The sequence below is a fragment of the Amblyomma mixtum genome, chromosome 3 (assembly GCF_055824585.1).
Source record: "Amblyomma mixtum isolate Tamu chromosome 3, ASM5582458v1, whole genome shotgun sequence".
NCBI classification, from domain to species: domain Eukaryota; kingdom Metazoa; phylum Arthropoda; class Arachnida; order Ixodida; family Ixodidae; genus Amblyomma; species Amblyomma mixtum.
Genome location: NC_143014.1, coordinates 306,339,246 through 306,362,702, shown reverse-complemented (window position 1 = coordinate 306,362,702; position 23,457 = coordinate 306,339,246). Strand labels below are relative to the sequence as shown.

Genomic DNA, 23,457 nt, shown 5'->3' with positions numbered 1-23,457 from the left:
TGTCACGTAGAAGTTGGTACAAGTAGCGCCCCGTCTAGACGGCAGAGGAACGCCAACACCGAGAAGATGCGAACGCACACCGCGACGGCCAGGATGGAACGTCCAGTTTCGTCTTCTTCAGCAGCGAACAGCGGGGCGCACGAGCTGCGTGCCGAACAGCCGCCGAGCGGCTATTGTTGCAGACGCGGCATTACCCTCCCTCTCGGAAAGAGCATCGGCCCGATGCTTTAAGAAGAAAATAGGGAGAAAGAAAGAAAAAAAACTACAGAGTAAGGCACAGCACTTAGTCACTAAATGTCTCGCGAAAAATAGGGCTTCATCCGCACCACATGAACAATCTCTGGTCTCTGCTGACGGCGAGTAGTCCGGGAAGCCCCATCCGGGAGAACTTCATAGGTTACGTCGCTTAGCCGACGGAGAACTCTGTAGGGGCCTAAATACTGCTTGAGCAGTTTTTCGGAAAGACCACTGCGTCGAATGGGTGTCCATACCCACACTTTGTCGTCCAGGGCGAACATCATCAGTCTGTGGCGGCGGTTGTAACGTCTGGCGTCACGGTCTTGTTGGCTCAGGATGCGCTATCTTGCAAGTTGTCGAGCTTCTTCTGCGCGAAGCGTGAACTCCTCGGCTCCAACGTCGGGGTCGCGGCCATCATGAGGCAGCATTGCTTTCAACATTGTCGACACTTCGCGGCCGTACAACAGACAGAAGGCCGTCCTCCGCGTGGTTTCCTGTTGAGCTGTGTTATACGCGTAAGTAATATATGGCAGGATATCGTCCCAAGATCGATGCTCAACGTCAACATACATGGACAAAATGTCGACGAGAGTTTTGTTGAGGCGCTCGGTCAGGCCATTCGTCTGGGGATGGTAGGAGGTTGTTTTCCTGTGAGTATTGCCACTTAGCCGAATGAGGGATTCCAAGAGTTTGGCAGTGAAAGCGGTGCCTCTATCCGTGATAATTAGTGCTGGAGCGCCATGCCGGAGGAAGATGCGTTCCACAAAAAATTTCGCAGCCTCGGCTGCTGTGCCGCGCTGGAGGGCCTTGGTTTCAGCGTAGCGCGTAAGGTAATCAATGACGACGATAATCCACCGGTTTCCCGAAGATGAAGCTCGAAAAGGGCCGAGAAGGTCCATGCCAACTTGCTCAAATGGATGTCTTGGCACTTGAACGGGATGTAAAAGTCCAGCTGGCTTGACAGGGGGTGTTTTTCGTCGTTGACAATTACGGCACGTGCGCACGTAGCGTCGTACAGTCGCCGCAAGCTTAGGCCAGTAATAACTTTTTTTGATCCGAGCCAGAGTGCGGGCGTAGCCGAGGCGACCGGCGGTGGGCTCGTCATGACACGCCTGCAAGATTTCTTCACCGAGATTCGCTGGGACGACGAGGAGGTAGTCGCATCCGGTTGGAGAAAAGTTGGCTTTGTACAGCACGTTGTTGCGCAGACAAAAGGAGGACTGGGTTCTTGCGAAGGGCTGGGGAACCTCCGTGGTACGTGCTTCCAAACAGTCGATGAGAGCTTTCAGCGCCGGGTCCTCACGTTGCTGACCGGAAATAGTCGCTGCGTCTACGGCTGCGATGAGAGGGAAGTCCGGTTCGTCGTCGTTGCTCGCAGCCTCGACTGGATATCTGGACAAGCAGTCGGCGTCGTTGTGCTGGCGCCTTGATTTATACACGATGGACACGTCGAACTCCTGAAGACGTAAGCTCCAACGCGCAAGGCGGCCAGAGGGATCCCGTAAGTGCGTCAACCAGCAGAGAGAGTGGTGGTCGGTTACGACTTGAAAACGCCGCCCGTACAGGTAGGGTCGAAATTTCGTCACGGCCCATACCACGGCAAGGCATTCTTTTTCGGTCGTGGAATAATTAGATTCAGCACGAGACAGAGTGCGGCTGGCGTATGCTATCACGCGCTCAGCGCCGTCCTGCCACTGGACGAGAACAGCACCGAGGCCCACGTTGCTGGCATATGTGTGGACCAGTCTCCACACGAGAATTGAAATGACCGAGGACAGGCGTGGTTTGCAAGCGTCGCCGTAATTCATCAAATTCCTGCTGCTGCTGTTCTGTCCACGCGAATGGGACGTCCTCTCTTGTAAGATGCGTCAACGGGGCAGCAAGTCGGGAAAAGTTGGCAATGAACCGCCGGTAATACGCGCCAAGGCCCAAAAAACGCCGGACCGTTTTCTCGTCCGAAGGAGTGGGAAAGTTGGCGACGGCAGCCGTTTTAGCAGGATCGGCCGGACTTCACGATGGCTGACGACATGGCCCAGGAAAAGGCGCTCCTCATAACCAAAGTGGCATTTCTCGGGCTTCAACGTCAGGCCGGCAGATCTTATAGCCTGCAGCACGGTCAAGAGGCGCTGGAGGTGTTCTTGGAACGTTGGCGAAAATACAACAACGTCGTCCAGGTATACCAAACACGTCTGCCATTTCAGGCCCGACAAAACAGCGTCCATCATTCTCTGAAATGTTGCCGGAGCCGAACACAACCACAAAGGAAGGACCTTGAACTCATAAAGGCCATCCGGCGTCACGAACGCTGTCTTCTCGCGATCCCGCTCGTCAACTTCAATCTGCCAGTAACAACTTTTTAAGTACAGCGAAGAAAAGTGGCGCGCGTGCCGCAGCCGGTCAAGAGAGTCGTGAATGCGTGGCAAAGGGTAGACGTCTTTCTTGGTAACCTGATTAAGCTTCCCGTAGTCAACGCAAAATCGCAGACTACCATCCTTCTTAACCAAAACCACAGGCGAAGCCCACGGGCCCCTCGATGGCTGAATAACACCATCCCGCAGCATCTCCTTGACTTGTTCAGCTATGACTTCACGCTCCCACAATGAGACACGGTATGGGTTTTGTCGAATTGGTCGCGTACTGTAGTCCGTAATGATGCGGTGCTTAGCGAGAGCCGTCTGTTTGACTGCCGACGTAGACGAGAAACAGTCTTGGAACTGATGCAGAAGGCCGACTAGGCTTTCCCTATCGGTTGGGGGTAAGCCTGGGCTCACGTCGAGGATCAACTGAGGTGTGCAACAAGTGGACGTTTCCCTCTGGAGGGCAAGGCAGTCGTGAGTTTCGGCGATGCCCTCGAAGTATGCGACCGCAGTGCCCTTGGCGATGTGTTGCCGTTTGGTCCCGAAATTCGTTAGAAGGATATCTGCCAGGCCGTTCCATAGCGTGACGATACCCCTCGCGATGCAGACCCCATGAAAGAGCACAAGCGCAGTGTTCTGTTCTGCTACGCCGCCAGCACTGCACCGGTCGTCACAAATGACGGTAACGAGGGCACAAGATCGCGGAGGCACCGTCACATCGGCGTCGATTATGCGCAGGAGCGCTCTGCGTGGTTCGGTGTCGGCTGAAATCGTTCCAGGGGTCGAAAATGTTACCAGACGACCAGAAAGGTATATGATGGCACCATGCTCGCGCAAGAAGTCCATTCCGAGGATCAGGTCTTTGCAGCAGTGTGGCAGAACAACAAAAGTGCCAACAAAAGCAGAATTGACAATCGTGACTCGAGCAGTGCATCTTCCGATAGGCGTCATGAGGTGACCGCCAGCAGTACGAATTTGAGGTCCATCCCATTCTGTCTTTACCTCGCTGAGGCGATCCGCGAGCTGCTTGCTTATTATCGAAAAGTCCGCGCCTGTATCGACTAAAGCAGTCACTGGGTGCCCGTCAACGTGAATGCGGAGGTCGGCGCTAACTGCATCGGTGTCAGGGAAGCTCCGTGTCACAGAATCGGGCTGCGGCGGCATCGGGATCTCGGCATCGCGTTCCGGCGGCGTTCGGGGGTCTTCGTTATATCCGCTGTCAGCAACCTTCCCCCCTGAGGTCGCCGCTTTCAGTTTCCCCGGCGCGGGCTTGGAGACCGGCCCCGCAGTCCATCTCAGAAAGCCTGGCGGCTGGGCGACGTGATGCGTGTGGAAGACGGAGATTGGGGTCGGCGGGTAGAGGTGGTGTCATGGGCAGAAGGGTACTCCTCTATTTCGTGTGGTCGCTAACCGAAACGGGGACAGGGAGCGTCACGTGGGAAACCCCGGAGGCCTATTTCACTGTAGGGGCAACGGCGATACAGGTGGCCGGCTTCCCCGCAATGGTAACAGAGCGGCTGCTGGTCAGAAGTGCGCCAAAGAGCCGCCTTCCGGGCCGATGGACGCATGGCAGGTCCCCGCTGAGGTCGGTGGTAGAATGACGGTGGCGGAGCGGTTGGCGGCGGCGGGTGGTACGGCAAGCGTTGCACAGGTGGCAACTCGGAACGGAGAGCCGCGGCGTAGCTCATGTCTCGTCTTTCTTTCTTTTCCTGTGTGTGTGTGTGCGTATGGTTTGGCGCCTTTGAATTTTATTATGATAAACTACCAACTAGCCCAACAAGTTCTTCTAAGATGTAGCTCATGGGGCGTGGCTCCGGCATGACTGGAGGAGGCGGTGAAAATGCTTGCCGAATCTCGCCCCGCACAACCTCGGTAAGAGCCGCAGCCGTCGGATCAGGTGAGGCAAGGGTCAGTTTCTGCAACTCTTCTCGGACTACCGCGCGTATGAGCTCACGCAGCGACGCATTGTCGCTGGACACGCTCAAAGAAGCCGCACTGGCGCTTGGCTCACTGCACAAGGAGTCATTTCGACGGCAGCGCTGATGCAAGGCCCGCTCAATGGCGGTCGCCTCTTTGATGAAGTGGCTACCGTCTGCGGGGGATTTCGGACCAAACCAGCGAAGAGTTGGTCCTTCACACCTTGCATCAGGTGGTGGAGCTTCGTGGATTCCGCCATATCTGGGTCAGCGCGCCGACAAAGACGGGTCACGTCCTCGGCGAACATGGCAACGCTCTCATCAGGCTTTTGTACGCGAGCGTCCAGGAGGCGCCGCGCACGATCCCGGCGGTCCGTGATAGCAAAGGTGTCTCAGACCTGCTGACGGAAGGTATCCCAGCTTTGGAGATCGGCCTCCCTGTTCTCGAACCAAATCTTGGCTCCGTCTTCGAGGGCGAAATACACGTTTCGCAGCTTCTGCGCAGGGCTCCATTGGTTGAAATCGCCAACCCGCTCAAACTGGTCCAGCCAGTCTTCAACGTCTTCGATAGTGACGCCATGGAAGCTGGCTGGCACGCGGGGTTGCTGTAGCGCCAAGTGTGAAGCCCTAGCCTGCGCCATGGTGGTATGCTCACCAGTTCGATGAGTGCGTGCCTCTTTTGGGAGGAGACCAAACTCTGGGACCAGTCCCAGGAGGCGGCGGCTGCTGAGGTGAACGGGGGTGCAGACAAGCGGTAGCTGGTCGGTACTCGATGACCGGCCGTCTGAAGAGGTGCTGGACATGGGACGTCGAGCCCGCAAACTCCACCAGTGACACGTACCAGTTGGTACAAGTAGCGCCGCGTCTAGACGGCAGAGGAACGCCAGCACCGAGAAGATGCGAACGCACACCACGACGGCCAGGATGGAACGTCCAGTTTCGCCTTCTTCAGCAGCGAACAGCGGGGCGCACGAGCTGCGTGCCGAACAGCCGCCGAGCGGCTATTGTTGCAGACGCGGCAATATGTAACTGGCTCTTCACTCAGGCTGAGAACTAATGGTGAAAATTGAACTTGTTTAGCTCTTTTTACTAGTGAAAAGGCCTGGGCTCGTTGGTGGCCAAACATTGCTTGATGTTCATCGTGCAGCTTGTGGGGACGCCTTCGTCCCCTGCGTTCACTTTCCCGCATTGCACCCCCTATTGTAGTTAGCTCCTCCGCAAAGCACTCCCTTTTAGTTTGGTTACTCTAGCTAACAGGGGAGGGCGCTCGCGTCGCAGCGACAGCAGCGCCACGGATGGCGTGTTTTGCCGCTCGCGCGCGGGGGAAGGCTAGCTCTCTTCTCCCTGGGCCCGGGAAGCGTGTTGGACGTTCACGCCCAAAACTCCGCTCTTCGCCGCGGCGTCCTCGTGCGGAAACGTATTCCCCTCAGTTCGTCCCGTCCGGCCTCGGAGATATTCCCTTTGCCCTAGCGTGGGCGAACGTTCGCTCGTAACCATGCTGGTGAGTCGGACATCCTAGATTCCTCAGTGTATTTTGTTGCTAGCTGGCGTTATTGTTGCTATAGCAATAAATGCCTTGTTTGTGTCAGCCAGTGTGTCGTTCCTTTGTTCCCGCAGAGCAAGGCCCGCCGTGGTCGGCGTGCGCTCGGTAGCGCACGCGGCCACGGGGTGGGGTCCGCGCGGCTTTGAACTGTGTCAGCCGCGCTTAAACGGGGAGAACGTGTTTATTGCCCCATTTTAAACCCCATAAGCTACACCCATTCTATTACACACATTTTGGAGCTGTTCAATGCTTTCGAGGACTTATACTCCGTTTCATACATAGCAGTCAACGTTGCCAAAGGTACGAGAGTAGTCCGCTGCAAAACACAAGCGAAATATATCCGTCCGCTCCGCGTCCTGGCAGAGTGGCACGAAGCGCGCGCCTCTCCGTTCATTTTATAAGGGGCCAAGGTTCGACTCCCGGCTGGTCTGTTTTTTTTTAATTTTTCTTAAAAGATTCATTAGGTAGAAACTCCAAACTGTAAAACTCTAATACCTACTTTGAAAAACAAAGCGCTGTTTACTTGTTTCGAAGGGAAAAGGCAGTGTAGTGTACGGCATACATACGATGTAACTTGAGTCGAATGGCGTTGAGTGCAAAGCTGTCATATTTGACATTGTGAGAGCTAGACATTGTCACCTTTCTAGGTCGTTTTTGCGGTGATGTTATTCCAGTAGAGGGATCTTCTTTCTTGAACCTCGCTACTGTCCGAGGGCTCACCCCGGTCATCGCGCCCACAGTTTAGAGAACTTCACGCACAGTCTTCTCCGAGAAGCGCTAGAGTAAACGTTGTCAATCACCTGCTTGTAGTCTTTCGAAATTTTCGGAGACTTCAGCTTGGAGAATAGGCGAGCAGATGTTTTTGAAGCCGCAGTGGGCGAAGAAAACAAGTGAGTAGGAGATAGCGGTGCCGTTTTTGCAGACTCAGAAACCGAAAGACGAAAGCAGCCGACATCACCGGCCAGCCTAGCTGCGAAAACCTGATACAGGAGGAGCCGGAAAAAAACAGAAAACTAAGGCACTCTGTTTTGAAGAACATAAAAGAAAAAGCAATATTTTTGCTAAATAAAACACTTTTATTGCGAAAGCAAAAAAGCTGCGCTCCTCTCAGTGCGCTATGTCGGATGATGTGTACAAGGCTAGGCTGGAACCATGGAGGAAAAAAAACTGAGGAGGGAGCGTCCGGCGACAACCTTGAAGCCTCGTCTTAACAAGTAAAGATATAGAAAAAAAAAGAGAGTGTGTCCCCCCGTGATCGCACCACGTGATAGCGTGCGGTAAAGTCTAGCCCCGCTGCGCGCGCGCATGCGCCGATTAGCGCGGCAGACTAACTGTAGATCAACTTCCTTGCTGTAGACGCCCGCGCCGCGGGTCGCGCATACGCGCGCACTAAAACATACCGGAATCAAAACATAAAGGACCGGCTCGGAGAGCGAAAAATTGAGGGAGAAAACGACTTCAAAACACTCGGCTTGCGAACGCTGGCCGCGTGACGTCATGCTCCCTCCTTAGTTTTTTTTCCTCCATGGCTGGAACGATCTGCTGCGGCCAAGCGACGGCGCCGCGCCGAAGAAACAGACGAAGAACGGGAAGAACGGCTAGCTAAACAACGTGCGTATGCAGCAGCCTGGCGAGCACGCCGGTAAACATCGCTTGATGCGGGTGCATCTACAAGTGCAGAGCCAAGTTTAATAAGTGGTGTTTATCTTTCCTCATATCTTTCAACTCTCTTCTATCTGCACGTGGCAGCGGTGGTGGCTCGGCTGGAGCCAGTAGGCAGGACCCTGCACTTTCCTTTTCATCCTTCTCTCAGTCGCAACCAACCAACCGTCGGCGCAGAGCGGCGGTAGACACGGCGGATGCGGGCTGAAGAAACGGATGAAGTCGCTTTTGCAATTTCCGGGCTTAACCAAGCTGAGCCTCTGCCAATTTTTCATTATTATACTACACTATCGACCAGCATTTACTTTAATTTTAAGTTCATTACTCTTTTCACTTTCGACGCACTACATTACGATGCGGACGAGGAGCGCGAACCGGCGCCGCAGCCTTCGCTGCGTTGACTGCTATGTATGAAACTGAGTATAGTTGTGAAAGTATTTTTGAATAATGGATTGAATAATATGACCTCTTTTTATTGCGTCAAGTAGCAATGCACTTTATTTCTGCAGCAAAGATTTGATATTGAATTAGTTTGAGGGGTGCTGCCTAGAATTCATGTTGCTGGAAAAGTCAGAAAAAATGACGCACAGTTATGGTAATGCTTGGCAGGGTGCCATGCTGCCAAGCTAATATGACCAGCCCCGGTTATGCATGTAAAGCTTAATGTTATGTGCAGCTACGTGAGGCTGTTATTCTTCTTTGCACTGTTCACACTTCCTTTTTGAGTAATAAGATGATGTTCACTGATGTAATAATTTCCAATAGCTTACATGAACCCATATTAGTTTTATTTTCACATCGGAGCGAACTTAAAATTTAATTAAGCTCACGTGCCCTGCACGTCACAGCAGATATGGAAGGAAACTATCTTAATAGCAATTCTTGCATGCTGTCAGTCAGTGTTTGCAATTTCATTATGCTAATCATTTCAAAAGGTTAAAGGTTGCATTCTATTGGGCCCGCAATATGTAATTCATGAGAATTACTGCTGCTGTATATGCTGCAGGCATTGGATAAAGCAGCACTACTTATATAAAAAGTCGAGGTTTAATTTCCTCAAGCAAAAACAGTTCTTTGGAAAGGATACTATATATTTTATGCTGCTTGTGTAGTTAGTGTAGTATGTCAGTGTAGTCTGGTTGAAAGGTTTTTTGCACAGGCATAATGTAGAGGTGTTATATGAAACAGGCTATGAACGTGAATAAAAGCTACCTTTATTATAATGCTGTCCATATAAATTGGTGTGTATGAAGTTACCTCATTACCGCATGACTGGAGACAACTCTTTAGATGTGTAAGTTGGTCTTGCGATTATTTCACGTTTAGCCCGACGCTTTTCCTCGTTTTCCACGAGTGGTACATTAAAATTTATAGTGCATAGCCTTTGTGTCATGTCCAGGCCTTTCTCCAAGAAATTAAATTGTATCAAAAGGCTGCAACAATGGAATGCAACCAGAAATGCCTTCAGAGGCACAAGCCTCCTGCTGTTTACTAATAGGAAATGAATTCACAGGTAATATATGCAGAGAAAGCGGAACACACTGAAAATTACAGTTGCTGGTATCACTCAATGGCGCTCAGATAATCACCTACACTTCCCTTTTAAGAAGAAAATTCACTTTATAGGCAACAAAACATATAGTGGCATCAGACACCAGAGCCATATTGTTAGCAGGGGCTGCATAAAACCTTAACCCCTCTAAATATTCAGAACTAGATGCCCGAGAATAGAAAGAAGGATTTGTTAAACTGCATTTCATTTTCTCACCTTTTAGTAGCTTCCATTTCATGCACGTGTTTTTCTGTTTCTTGACCCCTCTCACTTGTCTGGCATCCGGAATGCCTACAGCTTAACCGTGCATCTGGGCACAATATTCTGGATTTTTGTGATTCCTTCGTGTTTTTAGTAAAACAAGCTTTTGGAGAAGTTGGTTACTTTGCTTCCACATAACTGCAGTGTAAAAAAATTGACGAGCACAAAGGAAGAGACACCTACGACACGGACAAACGCTGCACTCACAACTGATTTTATTTCGCCAGCAATGGGAAATATAAAGGTTCCGCCGCGAATGCGCGCGCAGGAAAGTACACCTGCCACCATCAATAAAAAAAGCGTTATCACACCGTGAGACACATCTCTCTGCCACACGATAAGATGTGTCTCACGGTGTGATAACGTTTTTTTGTAGATGGTGGCAGGTGTACTTTTCTGCGCGCGCATTCGCGGCGGAACTATTATATTTTCCATTGCTGGCGAAAAAAAAACAGTTGTGAGTGCAGCGTTTGTCCGTGTCGTAGGTGTTTCTTCCTTTGTGCTCGTCAATTTTTTTACGCTGCAGTTATGTGGAAGCTTCGTGTTTTTGGCCACAGCATGAATTTTTTCCTGAGAAGCCAGTGTGCTTGTGATTATGTCAGCATAAGTGAGTGATTAAGTAGTTGCCATTTAGGACATGTTTTGTTTTTCCTGCATATATTTTCTGATTTCGGTTTTCATTAATAAACAGAAGCCTGCAGTTGTGGCATTGTTTTCAAACGTCTCTCTTTATCCCTGACTTCTGTGCAGTTCAAATTTTCAGATCTGAATTTACTAAGCCCATGGCCACGTCGTACTGAGCTTTGTGGTTGCGAAAGTTATTGTACGTTTTCTTCTCTGTGTAGGTCAAATAGATGGCACATAATGCCCCCCCCCCCCCCCCTGTAAGAAGAAGACTGCCAGGGTCATTGCTGTAATAGTGTGTAGCATGTGGCAAAATAAATATGACGGCATGTTTCCTTCTCCGATTGTTTAACGAATTCTTTGTCTGCATTCTGCAGTAGTACCTGCACCTGAACACAAGATTACACCGACCACTTCATATGAAAGATTCGTCACGACATTTTGACGCTGCCTGCCCTTCCAGAAAGACTACAGATTGTATATGGGTCAACTTATGTCCTGCGTTCAGTGGGCAGGTTCACGTTGCAGAACGGTAATAATACTTTTGAGCGGAAAGTATATATATATATATATACTACCGAATAGTGTATAGATACCCTTTGCAGCAGGGCATTACCTTGTACCACTAGAAGGGTAACCTTATTCATCATGTGAGGGTATAAGCTTGCACCACAGGGGTGCAAACTCTGCTCTGTTTATGGCGGTATAAGCTTAGTGTCTGACAAAGTAACTTTGCATTTCTAGATGTAGCATAAATTTAAATGCCCAAGGTGCAAACTTGCACCTTTCATGCTAGGATATGTTTATGCCGTCCTCAGACTAACACTTACCCTTCTAAGAAAGGTGTAATGCTATACCTAACTAGCTTAAAGTTACTTTTCTTATGACAGTGCAAGTTGAGGCTATTAGAAGCGCAACATTGCACTATGTGCAGGAGCATAAATCCTTAGTCTCCAAGAAGCAGCGCAATCTTGCCTCAAAAAAGGTGTCAGCTCAGCGGCAAGGGATTTACTCCGAAAGAGACTAATATCACACCTTTCTTTTTTAGAGTGGGCAAGAGGACGGGCCAGATTTGCATGCTACCGGAAGCGATCTCCGCGGATCAGCTCCTTTTGCGGAGGCGGCCATACTGTTACACGATCTCCAAGAACTACCGCTGTCGTGCTACGCGCCGGTTGGGAGCCCCGCGAACAATGGGAAAGAAGAGGAATCCGAAAAAACAAACATTCATTCGCCGTGTGCAGAAGATCACGTGATCGCGCCTGGAGACAGCACTCACCAGAGGGAAGAGGCCGGCAGTCTGTCGCCGTAGCGCTTCACAGCCGGACGACGTGCTGACAAGCGAGGTAAGTTGGTCCCATCGCAACTCCGCCTCGCGACGTCTGCGCATGCCGGCAGTACATCCAAGCAGTAAGTTGTTCCGCCCTGTCTTGCGCCTGGGCAAGTAAATTATGAGGCACACTTCTGGATTCTGGCCTTCGCGCAGCGAGGTACAGGGTCAGCTAAACACCCCGCTCATTTTAAGCAGTTAACCTTCGCTGACTTCACTGCTGCTTCCCCTAGAGCGCTGCATTTTTTGCAACTTGCTGAGGGCTAAGCAGCAGTTCCAGCAACGAAGCGGGAAATGGACATTGGGATTTCTATTGTTGTGCGCGGGTTTTATTGTGGGAAAACGCTAGATTTATGATACTGTAAGTTCTGGATGCGCCTGTTATTCCCCACTGCATTTCTTCGCAATATTACTTTCATCTTTATCCTTGGTGCCATCGATAGGCTATGGATGTGTTTCTACGCAGGAGCAGGCATTGTAACTAGTCGCAGTCGCAATAAGCAAGTGGGCACAAAATAGGGCCTGTCGTGAAGAGAGCTTCTAATTTAGTTGCATAGTGGCGTATATTTGGGAGATATTAAGGTTCGTTCCGGGGTAATATCGTATGGTATTGTGTGACATGGTGTGGCATGCATGACGGAAGCCAACAGTCACCGATAGGAAGGAGAATAGGGGATCTTTTTTATTTTTCAATGTGTGCTGTTGATTATTTAGAAAATAAGTGTTGCTATTTTATGGCTTAAAGATAACTGTTAAGAAAGTGGACGAAAACCACATGCCGCCGGTGCTATCCGCACCCGCGACCTCCGAGCTTTGCGTCCGGTGCTCTATCAACTGAGCTACGGCGACGGCTGTCAAATCTGTTTTCGAGGATATTTCTGTATAGTCTTCGCTCCCTGGAATTGCCTTGCCGCTCGCTTTTAGAGGGTGTTGTTTAGTGCGCTCCCGCTCCCAGGGCCGAGCCCCACAGTTTCAGCGAGGAAGGATTGTCAGACGTCAGCCTGGACCCAGAGATAATTCAGCGTGCTGGCCGCGTCGAGCAGCCGAGGCAGCACAGGCAACCACAACGCGGCTAGAGAACGAAGGAGCAGCACCTGATGTGCACCAAAGGAAGCTAAGCTTGCGCAAGAACCACGTGTTCCTGAGCCAACGAGAAGCATCATATCGAAAAGTTTTCAGGGAAAATCATCCCTGCTTGCGCGCGTTACAATGCTCGCATCACACTGTCTGATCGTCTTTCCACGTTTTTTTTTTGGTACCGGCTTTGTAGTGTTTTGTACCCGTGTGTGTATGTTTGTGGGAGGGGGGGGTATGTCTTCTGACTTCTATACTTTTAACTCCAGAAGTCAGAGCGCCGTAACATAGCACCGCCGCTTGCGCTTAGCGATTTACTGCATCATTCGTTTTGCATTAATACTCCCACCAAGGGGAAATGTATCAATCGTCGCCGAATCGTTAAAAGAAAAAGACGTTTCGGCCCCGCTTCGGCAGCCTTGGTCGCAAGGGTGTTGTGAGGAGAGGTGGGGTCAGGATGTTTGGAGAAACTTTGCGGCAGCCTGAGATTACCACAACGAACGACAGTGGCCCTCTCGTGGCAGCGGCACCGCATATAATCTACTGCTATACAGTGTCAACCCGGCTCCACGCATTCCCTCGGTGTGGATGGGATTAGGTATCGCTGGAAAACTTATTCAGATTTATGACGTGATGTCAGTTCTAAACAATCCCACTCTGCAGTGATTTTGCATGATATAAGCGAAAATTCCCTTCCTTAAACCAAAACATCGCTAATTTGTGAAAAATTTTCTGCAGCAATTTGTAGAGTCCCAGAAGTTTCCTCGGCATCATATTGTAGCATTTTAATTACTCCTTGCTGCTCGTCGGTATTAATGAACCAAATCTGTAAGAATTCGCCGAGTCCCACTCTCTGTGCATGTCTACGTTTTCTTTACCGTGCTTCAACGCATATTTAATCCTGTGGTCACCACCTATGACTACGCGTTAAAAAAGAAAGATGATAAGAATCCAGTTTCAAGCTTATTCCACCAGAATCTGCTGCATGGAAAGAAACTAAACTCGAAAATCAGCGGAATTACCCCATTAAGTCGCTTTGAATGCAACTTTGTGCATTACGACTTCGCTGGTTTCTCTCACAGTGCGCTCTAGCCAGCATTAATTTTTCGTTAACTGCGAGTTCAGTACCGTTCAGCTTGCGAATAGTGCGCTGGTTGAAGCCAATCAGCGAACTCAGTAAGAAATATTTCACAAAACAGCAAGCTTTGGGGCACATCTTCTGTCATTATCTTGCTGAAAAATTCTGCCGCCAGTGATGACTATTCTTTGTGATGTCTATCTTCAAAACACAGGATGATTCCATGATCCCCACGGAGTTGATTTCATAAATCCAGGTGTTTTTATGTTACTTTTTCAACTGATCGCTTATAAGAAAAGTTTCCATGCGTGTAAAAAATAACCATTGGTTTTTGTCATGGTTTCCATAAACCACTAATTAGAATGTCGCACACGTCTCCCAACGTAAGCTCTGAGCCGCCAACGTGCGATCAAGGTGACCGGCAGTACGTATTTCCTATCGCTGCTGCGACGGCGCCATGCCAAAACGCGCCACTGGAGGCAGCGCTGTAGTTCGGCCATCACAATGGCCAGCTTGAAGACGCGATATGCGATAAAAAGCCCCAGACAGAACAGCCTTCTTTTCGTTCTAGGACGTCCCGTAGACAACGTACGAGTGAATGCCCGCAGCAGCACTGGTGTGGTAGGCATTACCGGCGGTAATTATTGAACGACAAAGCAACGGTAGCACAAACGCACTATAGGCGAGGTGATGGGACGGCTAGGTTTAGTGCTGAACGCCGCATGGGCCTCACGTCGGAGTCTTTTTGATGGCTCTCTTTAATAGAGGAGACGCGGGAACCTTTGTAGAGTAACAGTGGTGGAAACTGTCGTATTGTGAGAGAGCTTGAAGGCAGCCACAAGGGAAGGCTTTCCGCACTGGAATCGACTGCGCCGTTCTTTCTCTTCCTTTCCTGCGTTTTAGCTGGGCACGTGCCATCCCTAGCCGTGATCGTTTTCTTTACCCGGAAAAAAAAACACTTTGTTTTAGCGGATTGGCGAAATAATTTATATTCGAAGAACTAACACGGGGCTCGAGTAATCCAACGCTGAAAGCTTCAGCAAAACGTAAACAATATGACGTCATTCTTCCTATCTGCAACATGAATCAATGAGGCAGCACGAATATAATGGTTTGGTTTGGTTTTATGGGGTTTAACGTCCCGAAGCGACTAAGGCTATGAGAGACGCCGTAGTGGAGGGCTCCGGAAATTTCGACCACCTGGGGTTCTTTAACGTGCACTGACATCGCACAGTACACGGGCCTCGAATTTCTCCTCCAAAGAAATTCAGCCGCCGCGGCCGGGATCGCACCCGCGTCTTTCGGGCCAGCAGCCGAGCACCATAGTCACTGAGCCACCGCGGCGGCACGAATATAATAGGTGAATAGTGCCGGAGTAATACATTACGCGCCACTGCAGACAGAGCAAAATAAGTATAACAAAAATATCAAATTTATTGTTACGAGGAAATACTATGGGGAAATATAATATAAAATGCGAGGGTTGATAACATGTTTAGGAGAACACCCAAAGCTGGAGATTTCTAATAAGGGAGTAATCGATGACTGGCATCCGCCCAAGCGGTGCCATATGGCTACACAAGCAAGCCATACATCTCCCACAGGAACTTAAAAGTTAACGAAAAATTCTTTCTGGTCCGTGGTTCGAAACCGGGTCCACCGATTCTCCGGAGAAGTTGGTGTACCGACTGCGCTAACGGGATGGCGAGAGTATGGTAGGGCCAGAGCGAAATGATGAATAACTCGAAGCTTCTGTGGAAACTGTACAGTCTTCCTTTGTAGCCGTATGGCTGAGCTTGGGCCGATAACAATGATTAATTGCTCTACTATTACGAATTTACTCCACCATGGGGTGATTCCCGTAAAACATTTCATCAGCACTGTTCACACTTCGAGTTATTGAGCAGTTCGCTCTCGCCCTGGGCTAGCCGTTCCTGTTAGCTCAGCTGGTAGATCGACTGCGCCGGTGAAGTGGTGGCCCCGGGCTCGAAGCCCGGACCAGGAGGAATTTTTCTTTATTACGAACGAACTTCTGTGGAAGCTATCCTAGCCGTATTGCTGTGCCTGTGTTGATGGCAATCAGCAATTACTCCGTTATTATAAAACATAAGAGTTTTATAAATAACAAAACGATAAATAAACAAATAATTAAAATGTTTTGTGGTAGCAGAGGTTCACTTGCGAAAGCCTGCTTTAGATGAGGAAAATATGCGTTGGTTTTAAAAATCTGCCATGTAATTCGAAATCTTGCGCTCTAGCTGCATACACGTCCTGCACGCGAGAAGTGTCGGGCGATATATGGCTGTATTCAGATAGGGACTTAAATCGAGGTGCAATGACGGCTCTTTGTTTCCAATTAAATTTTCATAAGTGGTGGGGCAAATCAGCTGACTGAAGAGAATGGGTCTTTGATTTGTTTATGGGGGTTTAACGTTTCAAAGCGACTCAGGCTATGGGACGCCGCAGAGAAGGGATCCGGAAATTTCGACCTCCTGGGGGTCCAATAACGTGCACTGACATCGCACACTACACTAGCATCTAGCATTTCGTCTCCATCGAAATGTGACGGAAACGGCTGGGATCGAACCTGCGTTTTTCGGGCTAAGGGCCGATATCCATAACCACGGAGCCACTGCGGCGGCTATGGACATATATGATTTTCAAGAAAGGCTGTAGTTTTCTTGGAGAAAAATAAATCACGCCATAACAGTGGAAAACTTCGCTTTTCCGATTTCTTTAAATTGCATGTTTCGATCCCCGCAGAACAAAAACGAAAATTTTGTTAGCCTGAAGTGTTTTTCCAACAATAACATGGAAGCATTTCCGTTTGAAGATATCTGAAAAACTTTATTGAATTTCTTGATTTCGTAGAAAACAATCATGAACACTATCCAAACAGTCACGCGTTGGATCCAAGATGGGCAGTTTTGAGGAAAATAATGGAACAAGAAGGATTGAGAACTTGACGCTGAAATTACCCCTCGGTATCTATATGCCTTTACTACTCCCGCCAAGAAAAGGTCGCAGTTGTAGAGGGGGAATTCTTTATTTGATGGCGTGATGACATTTGACAAACTTTCAGAATTCCGAAAAACTGACAGCTTTGATTCGGATTTCAAACCAACCATCAAAGCCCGTTATCTTTCAAATCTACCTGAAAAAGCTTTATTGCCTTGTAATTTCTAGACTTGCGCTAAAGATTTTTCTGCATTACATTGTTTAAGCTGCAAAATTAATTGCCTAATTCAGACCATAATTTGTTCATTTAGAATTAGTGGAAATTGTATTTTAACGAGAGTAACGATCGCGAAGTAGATTTTAAACTGACTGCAAATGGTTTAATTTAAGCTAACACGTTTACAGAACTACATAAAATAATCTGGGATTTTACTGGAGCCCATTAGCTCCGTTTTTATTAGGTTCAACAAGCCTCCATGGTCCACTTCCAAGTCCTCGTATCGTCTCCTGATTTCAAGCCTTTATATAGCGTGTTTGACTAGTGACGGCATGATCAAGGAAACCGAGCGCGAAGCAAGCTGCTTGGTTTCTTAGTTCTTAGTTCCGAGCCCTTTCTTCTTTAACGCATCGTTTCACAGACCCATTGCGTTGCGCTGTTTCTGGGGGCTTGGTGTGTTTCTACAATGCTTGATTCGTCAAAAACACACTCCTCATTGCTACACATCTCAGAAGGAAGCCAGCGTTGTTTTATTTTCAGCTGTTAAAGCTGTGCGCAGATGCGGCTCCATTATCAGCTGGCAGTGATTGTTTTTTTTATTTCATCCAAGTCACAGTCTTTTGCCCGGAGTACATGCATACGAAATGAATGTTCAAAACTGACCAAAGCAGCTGCAAATGGTTGGTTTCTGGGGTTTAACGTCCCAAAGCGACTAAGGCTATGAGAGACGCCGTAGTGGAGGGCTCCGGAAATTTGGACCACCTGGGGTTCTTTAACGTGCACTGACATCGCACAGTACACGGGCCTCTAGAATTTCTCCTCCAAAGAAATTCTAGCCGCCGCGGCCGGGATCGAACCCGCGTCTTTCGGGACAGCAGCCGAGCACCGTAACCGCTGAGCCACCGCGGCGGCGCAGCTGCAAATGACAAAGTGCTTAACAAACCACAGTACCGTTGTCTCTGTCATCTCCTATCCGAATGGTTATTCATGCAGAGGCAGTGACAAAGTGAACGGGAACATACGCGATATCTGCGTATAAAGTAGAGCATGACTATTCGCGAACAATAGATCAGAACACCGGAACCGAAGTGAAAACCGCAGTCCTAACGCACCCAATTCGCATATGGCCTAACTACGCAAATCGATTATCAGTTTTTTTGCGACTATGGCAGCTCCATTGATCATTTATTTGTTAGGTAGCAAAGGCTGAGAAATCAACCTGGATTGAAGACCTATGTAAACCCGAGGATCAGACACTCTGATACGAATACTGTCGCTATTTACGGGCATTCAGCTAATGATGACTTCACATGGAAGAGCTTTTTCTGGATGGTCCTCTTCTGGACGAATAATACCCAGCGGACGTTTGCTACTTCTCTGCGAAAATAACGACAGTATTCGTTCCAGAGTGTCTCATCCTCGGGCTTACTTAGGTCATCAATCCAGTTTCATTGCTCAGTCTTTGCTGTGTTAGGAAAAAATGATAAACTGCACTGCCACAGTCGCAAAACACTGATGATAGTCCATTTGCGTATTTAGGCCATATTCGAATTAGGTGTGTTAGGACTATGGTTTTCACTTTGGTTCCGGTGTTCGGATCCATTGTTCACGAATGGTCATACTCGACATTCATAGATCGCTGGGAGTCCTCATACCATACTGGCACAGTGGTGTAGCGGTTAAGCGATGCGCCACTGCACTGCAGTGGGGCTTGTGCGACCAAGGTTGCTCTTCCCGAGCAACCACTCGCGACCAATCATTAACTGAAGTGACACCTGCCACGGTGGGAAGTGTTGATGTACTTATACGCACGCACGCACGCACACCCGGCAGGTTGCCTAGAACCCGGTGGGAAGGTGGGCAGCCTGCCGCAAAGCAGGCTTCATACATCGCCTTTTTGCAAGATTGCGGGTACGGAAGTCGAAAAGATCAAGAACCGTTTGCGTGCCACTGATTGGAGCGGCGCCGTTTCGGGGGAGGACACTGCCAATAGGTGCACATATAATGTACGACATATCTGGCAATGGCTGTATCGAATGGATTGTAAGGAAGCATATACCTTCATGACTACCTTAGGTGAGAGTGCCTTATTAATGCGAAAGCATTACTATAGCCTATGTCGGTGGCTTTCTGCCATCAAAACCGTGTCCGCAGCGATTGTGGGAAGCTATAAAAGATATCCCCTCAAATGTGGCTGTAGTCGAAGGAGGATGATGTGAGGATGCAGCGCAAAAATTTTGGTGCCAATCGGATCATTAGTTAATTAATTAGAGCCAGAAAAGTGACCGAAAGTGGCCATGGTCGTGCCGGCAGTGGTGCTAAATTTGAATCGCCTTGTCATGTACCATGTGATGTACTACGTGAATGGCGCACGTGACCGGAAAAGTGGGCAGAGCCAAAGCGCGGAGGGAAATTTGAATGTCCGAAGTGACTAGCGAGGTTAAATGATGGGGGCTTTGGAGTTAATCGAAAGCTAATCAATAATAACCAATTATAGAAACGCCAGTAGTAAACGGAGATGAATTAAGGTGCATTAGATTGAATTAAAGTGGATAAGGTGGGTAAATTAAGGTAGATTAAGGTGAGTATAACGTGACTTAATGATACATTGGAATGAATAAAGGTGAATTAGAGTAAACAATTGTGAATTAATTGTGAATTAAGTGAATTTATTCCGAAATAAATGAGTTAAGTGTAACTAAGTTGAGTTAGTGTCAAAATTGTGAATTATGTGAATTAAGTGTGTAATAAATGAGTTAATTTTGGAATTAAATGGGAATTGTAGCGTAAGGTGCATTAACTGTGGTTTAAGGTGAATTATGTAATTCGATCACCAGAAGCGACGTCACAAACGACATAGAGGCAAAGGGGAGCAATTACAGGCGGCGAGGAAGAGTGAATGCTTTCGCCTTACTCCAGTGCGTTTTCCGCAGTGCCCTCTAACGTTTATTAAAGTGATAGCTGGCGTGCAGTGCAACGAACCACAGATTCGGTTCAATACCACATGGCAGTAATATAGGTCGCTTAACAGTACATGGACTGGTCTCGAGAACAGAGACGAATGAGAGTGGGGTGCTGTAGTGCATACTTCCTGACCTATCCCTGACACTGAGACGTCAGGCAGTATTTCGAATCGTGTTTTAATAAAATAAAAGCACGACTCTTGTGGGCTTAAATTACTTTTTGTGCTGTAGTTGGTTGTTTTTTTTTGTTTTCGCTGTTATATCAGGATGAGTTTTCAGGGATGCATAGACATAAAGCGCCTTTCGAACAGTCGGTACCGGCGCAGCAAGTCAGCCCGCATCTCCGATATCAAATTCAGCCGCACCAGTAGAAAGGAAGATGCATGTGTCCCACAGGATGCTGTACCTGTGCGTGCGGCGAAAGCAGACGCCAGGCGGCGCAGGTATGTCCGTTGGCGGAAACGCCGCTACAGCCGCCACCCGAGACTTCCTGTCTTCGACAATACCAGGACGTCCTTTCTGCGTTACAGGCAGAGCACAAAGGCATTCGGCATCTGGACGTTGGATCTGGGGATTCTTTCCGCAAGTGATCGTGGTGATATGCGCAAGACTGCTCAGAGTCGGCTCTAGACGGGAGCAGTCTCCCCAAAGCTGAATTATTGTGGCCAGAGTTTGTCATTTTTGTCGTAGCGCATTGCAACATTCTCGTTTTCCTTTTTTGTCCCGAAATCTTGCTTTTCATTTGCTGAACGCACCATATTTAGCGGTAACCAACCTCTGTCGTTGGCAATACTTTGATTTGAGCTAGTTGGTTGTAGCATGACATGTTTACGCAAAAGGCGTACCGGCGCTAAAAAACAAAGACAACACACAAAACAGGACAGGACTGGCGCCAACTTCCAACTGAGTTTATTCACAGAAAAAAACACTTAAGAACCACACTGCATGCAAAAAGATACAAACCAGATACAAGGGGTGATTTAACAAAGATACACGTGCCAAACGGACCAACGCAATGATTATAACGCTGCAAGAGACCCACTCAGAAACCTAATCTCTTCTTCTGACAATGACACAGATGGCTTGCTTATGCAGATATCGCCCCTCTGCTTGATGTAATAGGCTTCTGTTATTTCACGCTCTAATCTGTCTTTTGATCTTGCAATGAATTTGGTGTTCTAAAAACCAGGACGGCATTTGCAGCTTTTGCAGTGAGTGGCCATGTGGCTGCCATAGCCATTTTTTACAGCAATCTTGTGCTGCCTCACTCTTTCATTGTAGCACTGACCTGTCTGGCCGATATATTCCTTGCCGCAGCTTAGAGGAACAACATACACAACATCAGCCGTGCATTGTGTGGCGCGAATTTGGTGTTTCTTTTTGCACTGCTTAACCTTTCTTACTCTGTTGAAAGTGCAAACACGCGAAAGCTTGCAGGGAGCAGAAAGCACCACATTGATCTTATATCTGCTGGCCACTTTCTTCAGGTTGTGCGAAAGCCGGTGAATATAGGGAATTACCACCGTCGGTTGTTTTTCTTTATCCTTGTTTTTTTGACCCTGTTCTCCCATCAACGTCCGCTTGCGCTTCTTAACCAGGTCCTCACTAATGCTAGTGATGAGGTGTTCTGGGTACCCGGCTTGATGAAAGCGTTCAATTTGCGCATCGAAGCTCCGTGCCATCTCATGCTCACACGATTTATCCAAGGCTGCATTCAAGCATGTCGCAACGATTCCGCGCTTAGTTAGCTTGGAATGTGCACTACTAAAACAATAGCCTGCAGTTTCTTGATTTGAAACTTCAATTTAAGCAGGACCGGCATGTTTGTTGGTCCTACAACCCGAGATCGTGCAAAGAGCTACTGCCTTTTAGTAGTGCACATTTGTCGCGCGTTTGCACTTTCAACAGAGTAAGAAAGGTTAAGCAGTGCAAAAAGAAACACCAAATTCGCGCCACCGAATGCACGGCTGATGTTGTGTATGTTGTTCCTCTAAGCTGCGGCAAGGAATATATCGGCCAGACAGGTCAGTGCTACAATGAAAGAGTGAGGCAGCACAAGATTGCTGTAAAAAATGGCTATGGCAGCCACATGGCCACTCACTGGAAAAGCTGCAAATGCCGTCCTGGTTTTTAGAACACCAAATTCATTGCAAGATCAAAAGACAGATTAGAGCGTGAAATAATAGAAGCCTATTACATCAAGCAGAGGGGCGATATCTGCATAAGCAAGCCATCTGTGTCATTGTCAGAAGAAGAGATTAGGTTTCTCAGTGGGTCTCTTGCAGCGTTATAATCATTGCTTTGGTCCGTTTGGCACGTGTATCTGGTTTGTCCGTATCTTTTTGCATGCAGTGTGGTTCTTAAGTGTTTTTTTCTGTGAATAAACTCAGTTGGAAGTTGGCGCCAGTCCTGTCCTGTTGTGTGTGTTGTCTTCGTTTTTTAGCGCCAGTACGCCTTCTGCGTAAACATGTCTGTCGTTGGATACTTCTTTTTCGAAAATTTCTTTGCATTGCGAAATTACGGTGATATTTCTTTCCAGTCCTTACAATCTTTTGAATGTGTGCAGTTCTTCCAGAAGTTTTTGATATGAGAACGCACTTCACAAAAAAAAGCTTCGGCGTGAAACTCTCAATTTCTTATTTTGATTTGAACGTTACAGGCGCCCCAAAGAAAAAGTATATTACATAGAAACCGTTTCATTCAAGCCGTTCAAAATTGGGAGTTCGCCACTTCAGGAAAGAATGTAGCGTTGAATAATAGAAAATAGCGTTCTTAACAATGTTTATGCCACCAGGTGCACACAAAGTGCAAAGATAATTACCGTCGTCAGTGGTTGTATCATTAGAAAAGAATTAAACTTTCACTCACTGCAGTGAGTGCCAGTGTTTACAGTGATATATTAAAGGATTGGTTTAGTTGGTTGCTTTGTTGGGGTTTAACGTCCCAAAGCGACTCAGGCTTTGAGGGACGCCGTAGTGAAGGGGCCCGGAAATTTCGACCTGCAGGGGTTCTTTAACGTGCACTGACATCGCACTGTGCACGGGCCTCTAGAATTTCGCCTCCATCGAAATGCAGCCGCCGCGGCCGGGATCGAACATGCGTCTTTCAGGTCAGCAGACGAGCGCGATAACCACTGAGCCACCACGGCGGCTTGAAACAGAAAGAGTTTGGGGCATCCCTATTTGCTCTGCTTATTTGGAAACGGAGCGCTCTGGGCTAAACACGTATTATGCCGGGGGAGAATTCTGCTCCGATCGTAATCGTCGTAATTCTTCTGCGATCCTAACCGCATAACTTTCCCGCTGGAACAGTGGACACCGCAGTCGCGCTTTAAGCTACATGGCGGTAGTGACAGATGTGCGCTGCATGTGTTGGCATTGACAATATTCTGGCGGAAACGCTGCACTGAAGCGGTACGCCCTCGGCGTTTACTGTGGTCGTTGTCGTTGGCGTTCACAACATTCTAGACTCCGCTGATTTTGAGGAAAGGAAGGGCGCATAACGGGCTTCCTGTGTCAATGGACGCCTAATTCTCATTTTGCGGTACGTGGCGATGGTGAGAGAGATATGTGGGCTGCATGCGCTTGCGCCGACAGTAATGTGGCAGACATGCGGCACTGCTGCAATAGGCCGGAGCGTGACTTCACGGTGCTTATGCTAGCGTGACTTGGCTTGCAAAACCAGG

The 23,457-nt window shown here is 48.5% G+C and overlaps 1 protein-coding gene across 3 annotated transcripts in view; it reads left to right on the top strand.

Moving 5' to 3' along the window:
- Positions 1-11,389: 11,389 nt before the first annotated feature.
- LOC149355497 (uncharacterized) overlaps positions 11,390-23,457 on the top strand; it is a 40,144-nt gene continuing 28,076 nt past the window's right edge. The window contains exon 1 of one of the 3 annotated variants that reach the window (XM_089583814.1): positions 11,390-11,498. The gene's annotated coding sequence lies outside the window, so the exon portion shown is untranslated. Of the gene's footprint in view, positions 11,563-23,457 lie in introns of all 3 variants that reach the window. The other 2 variants (XM_089583815.1, XM_089583816.1) reach the window with 2 other exon arrangements.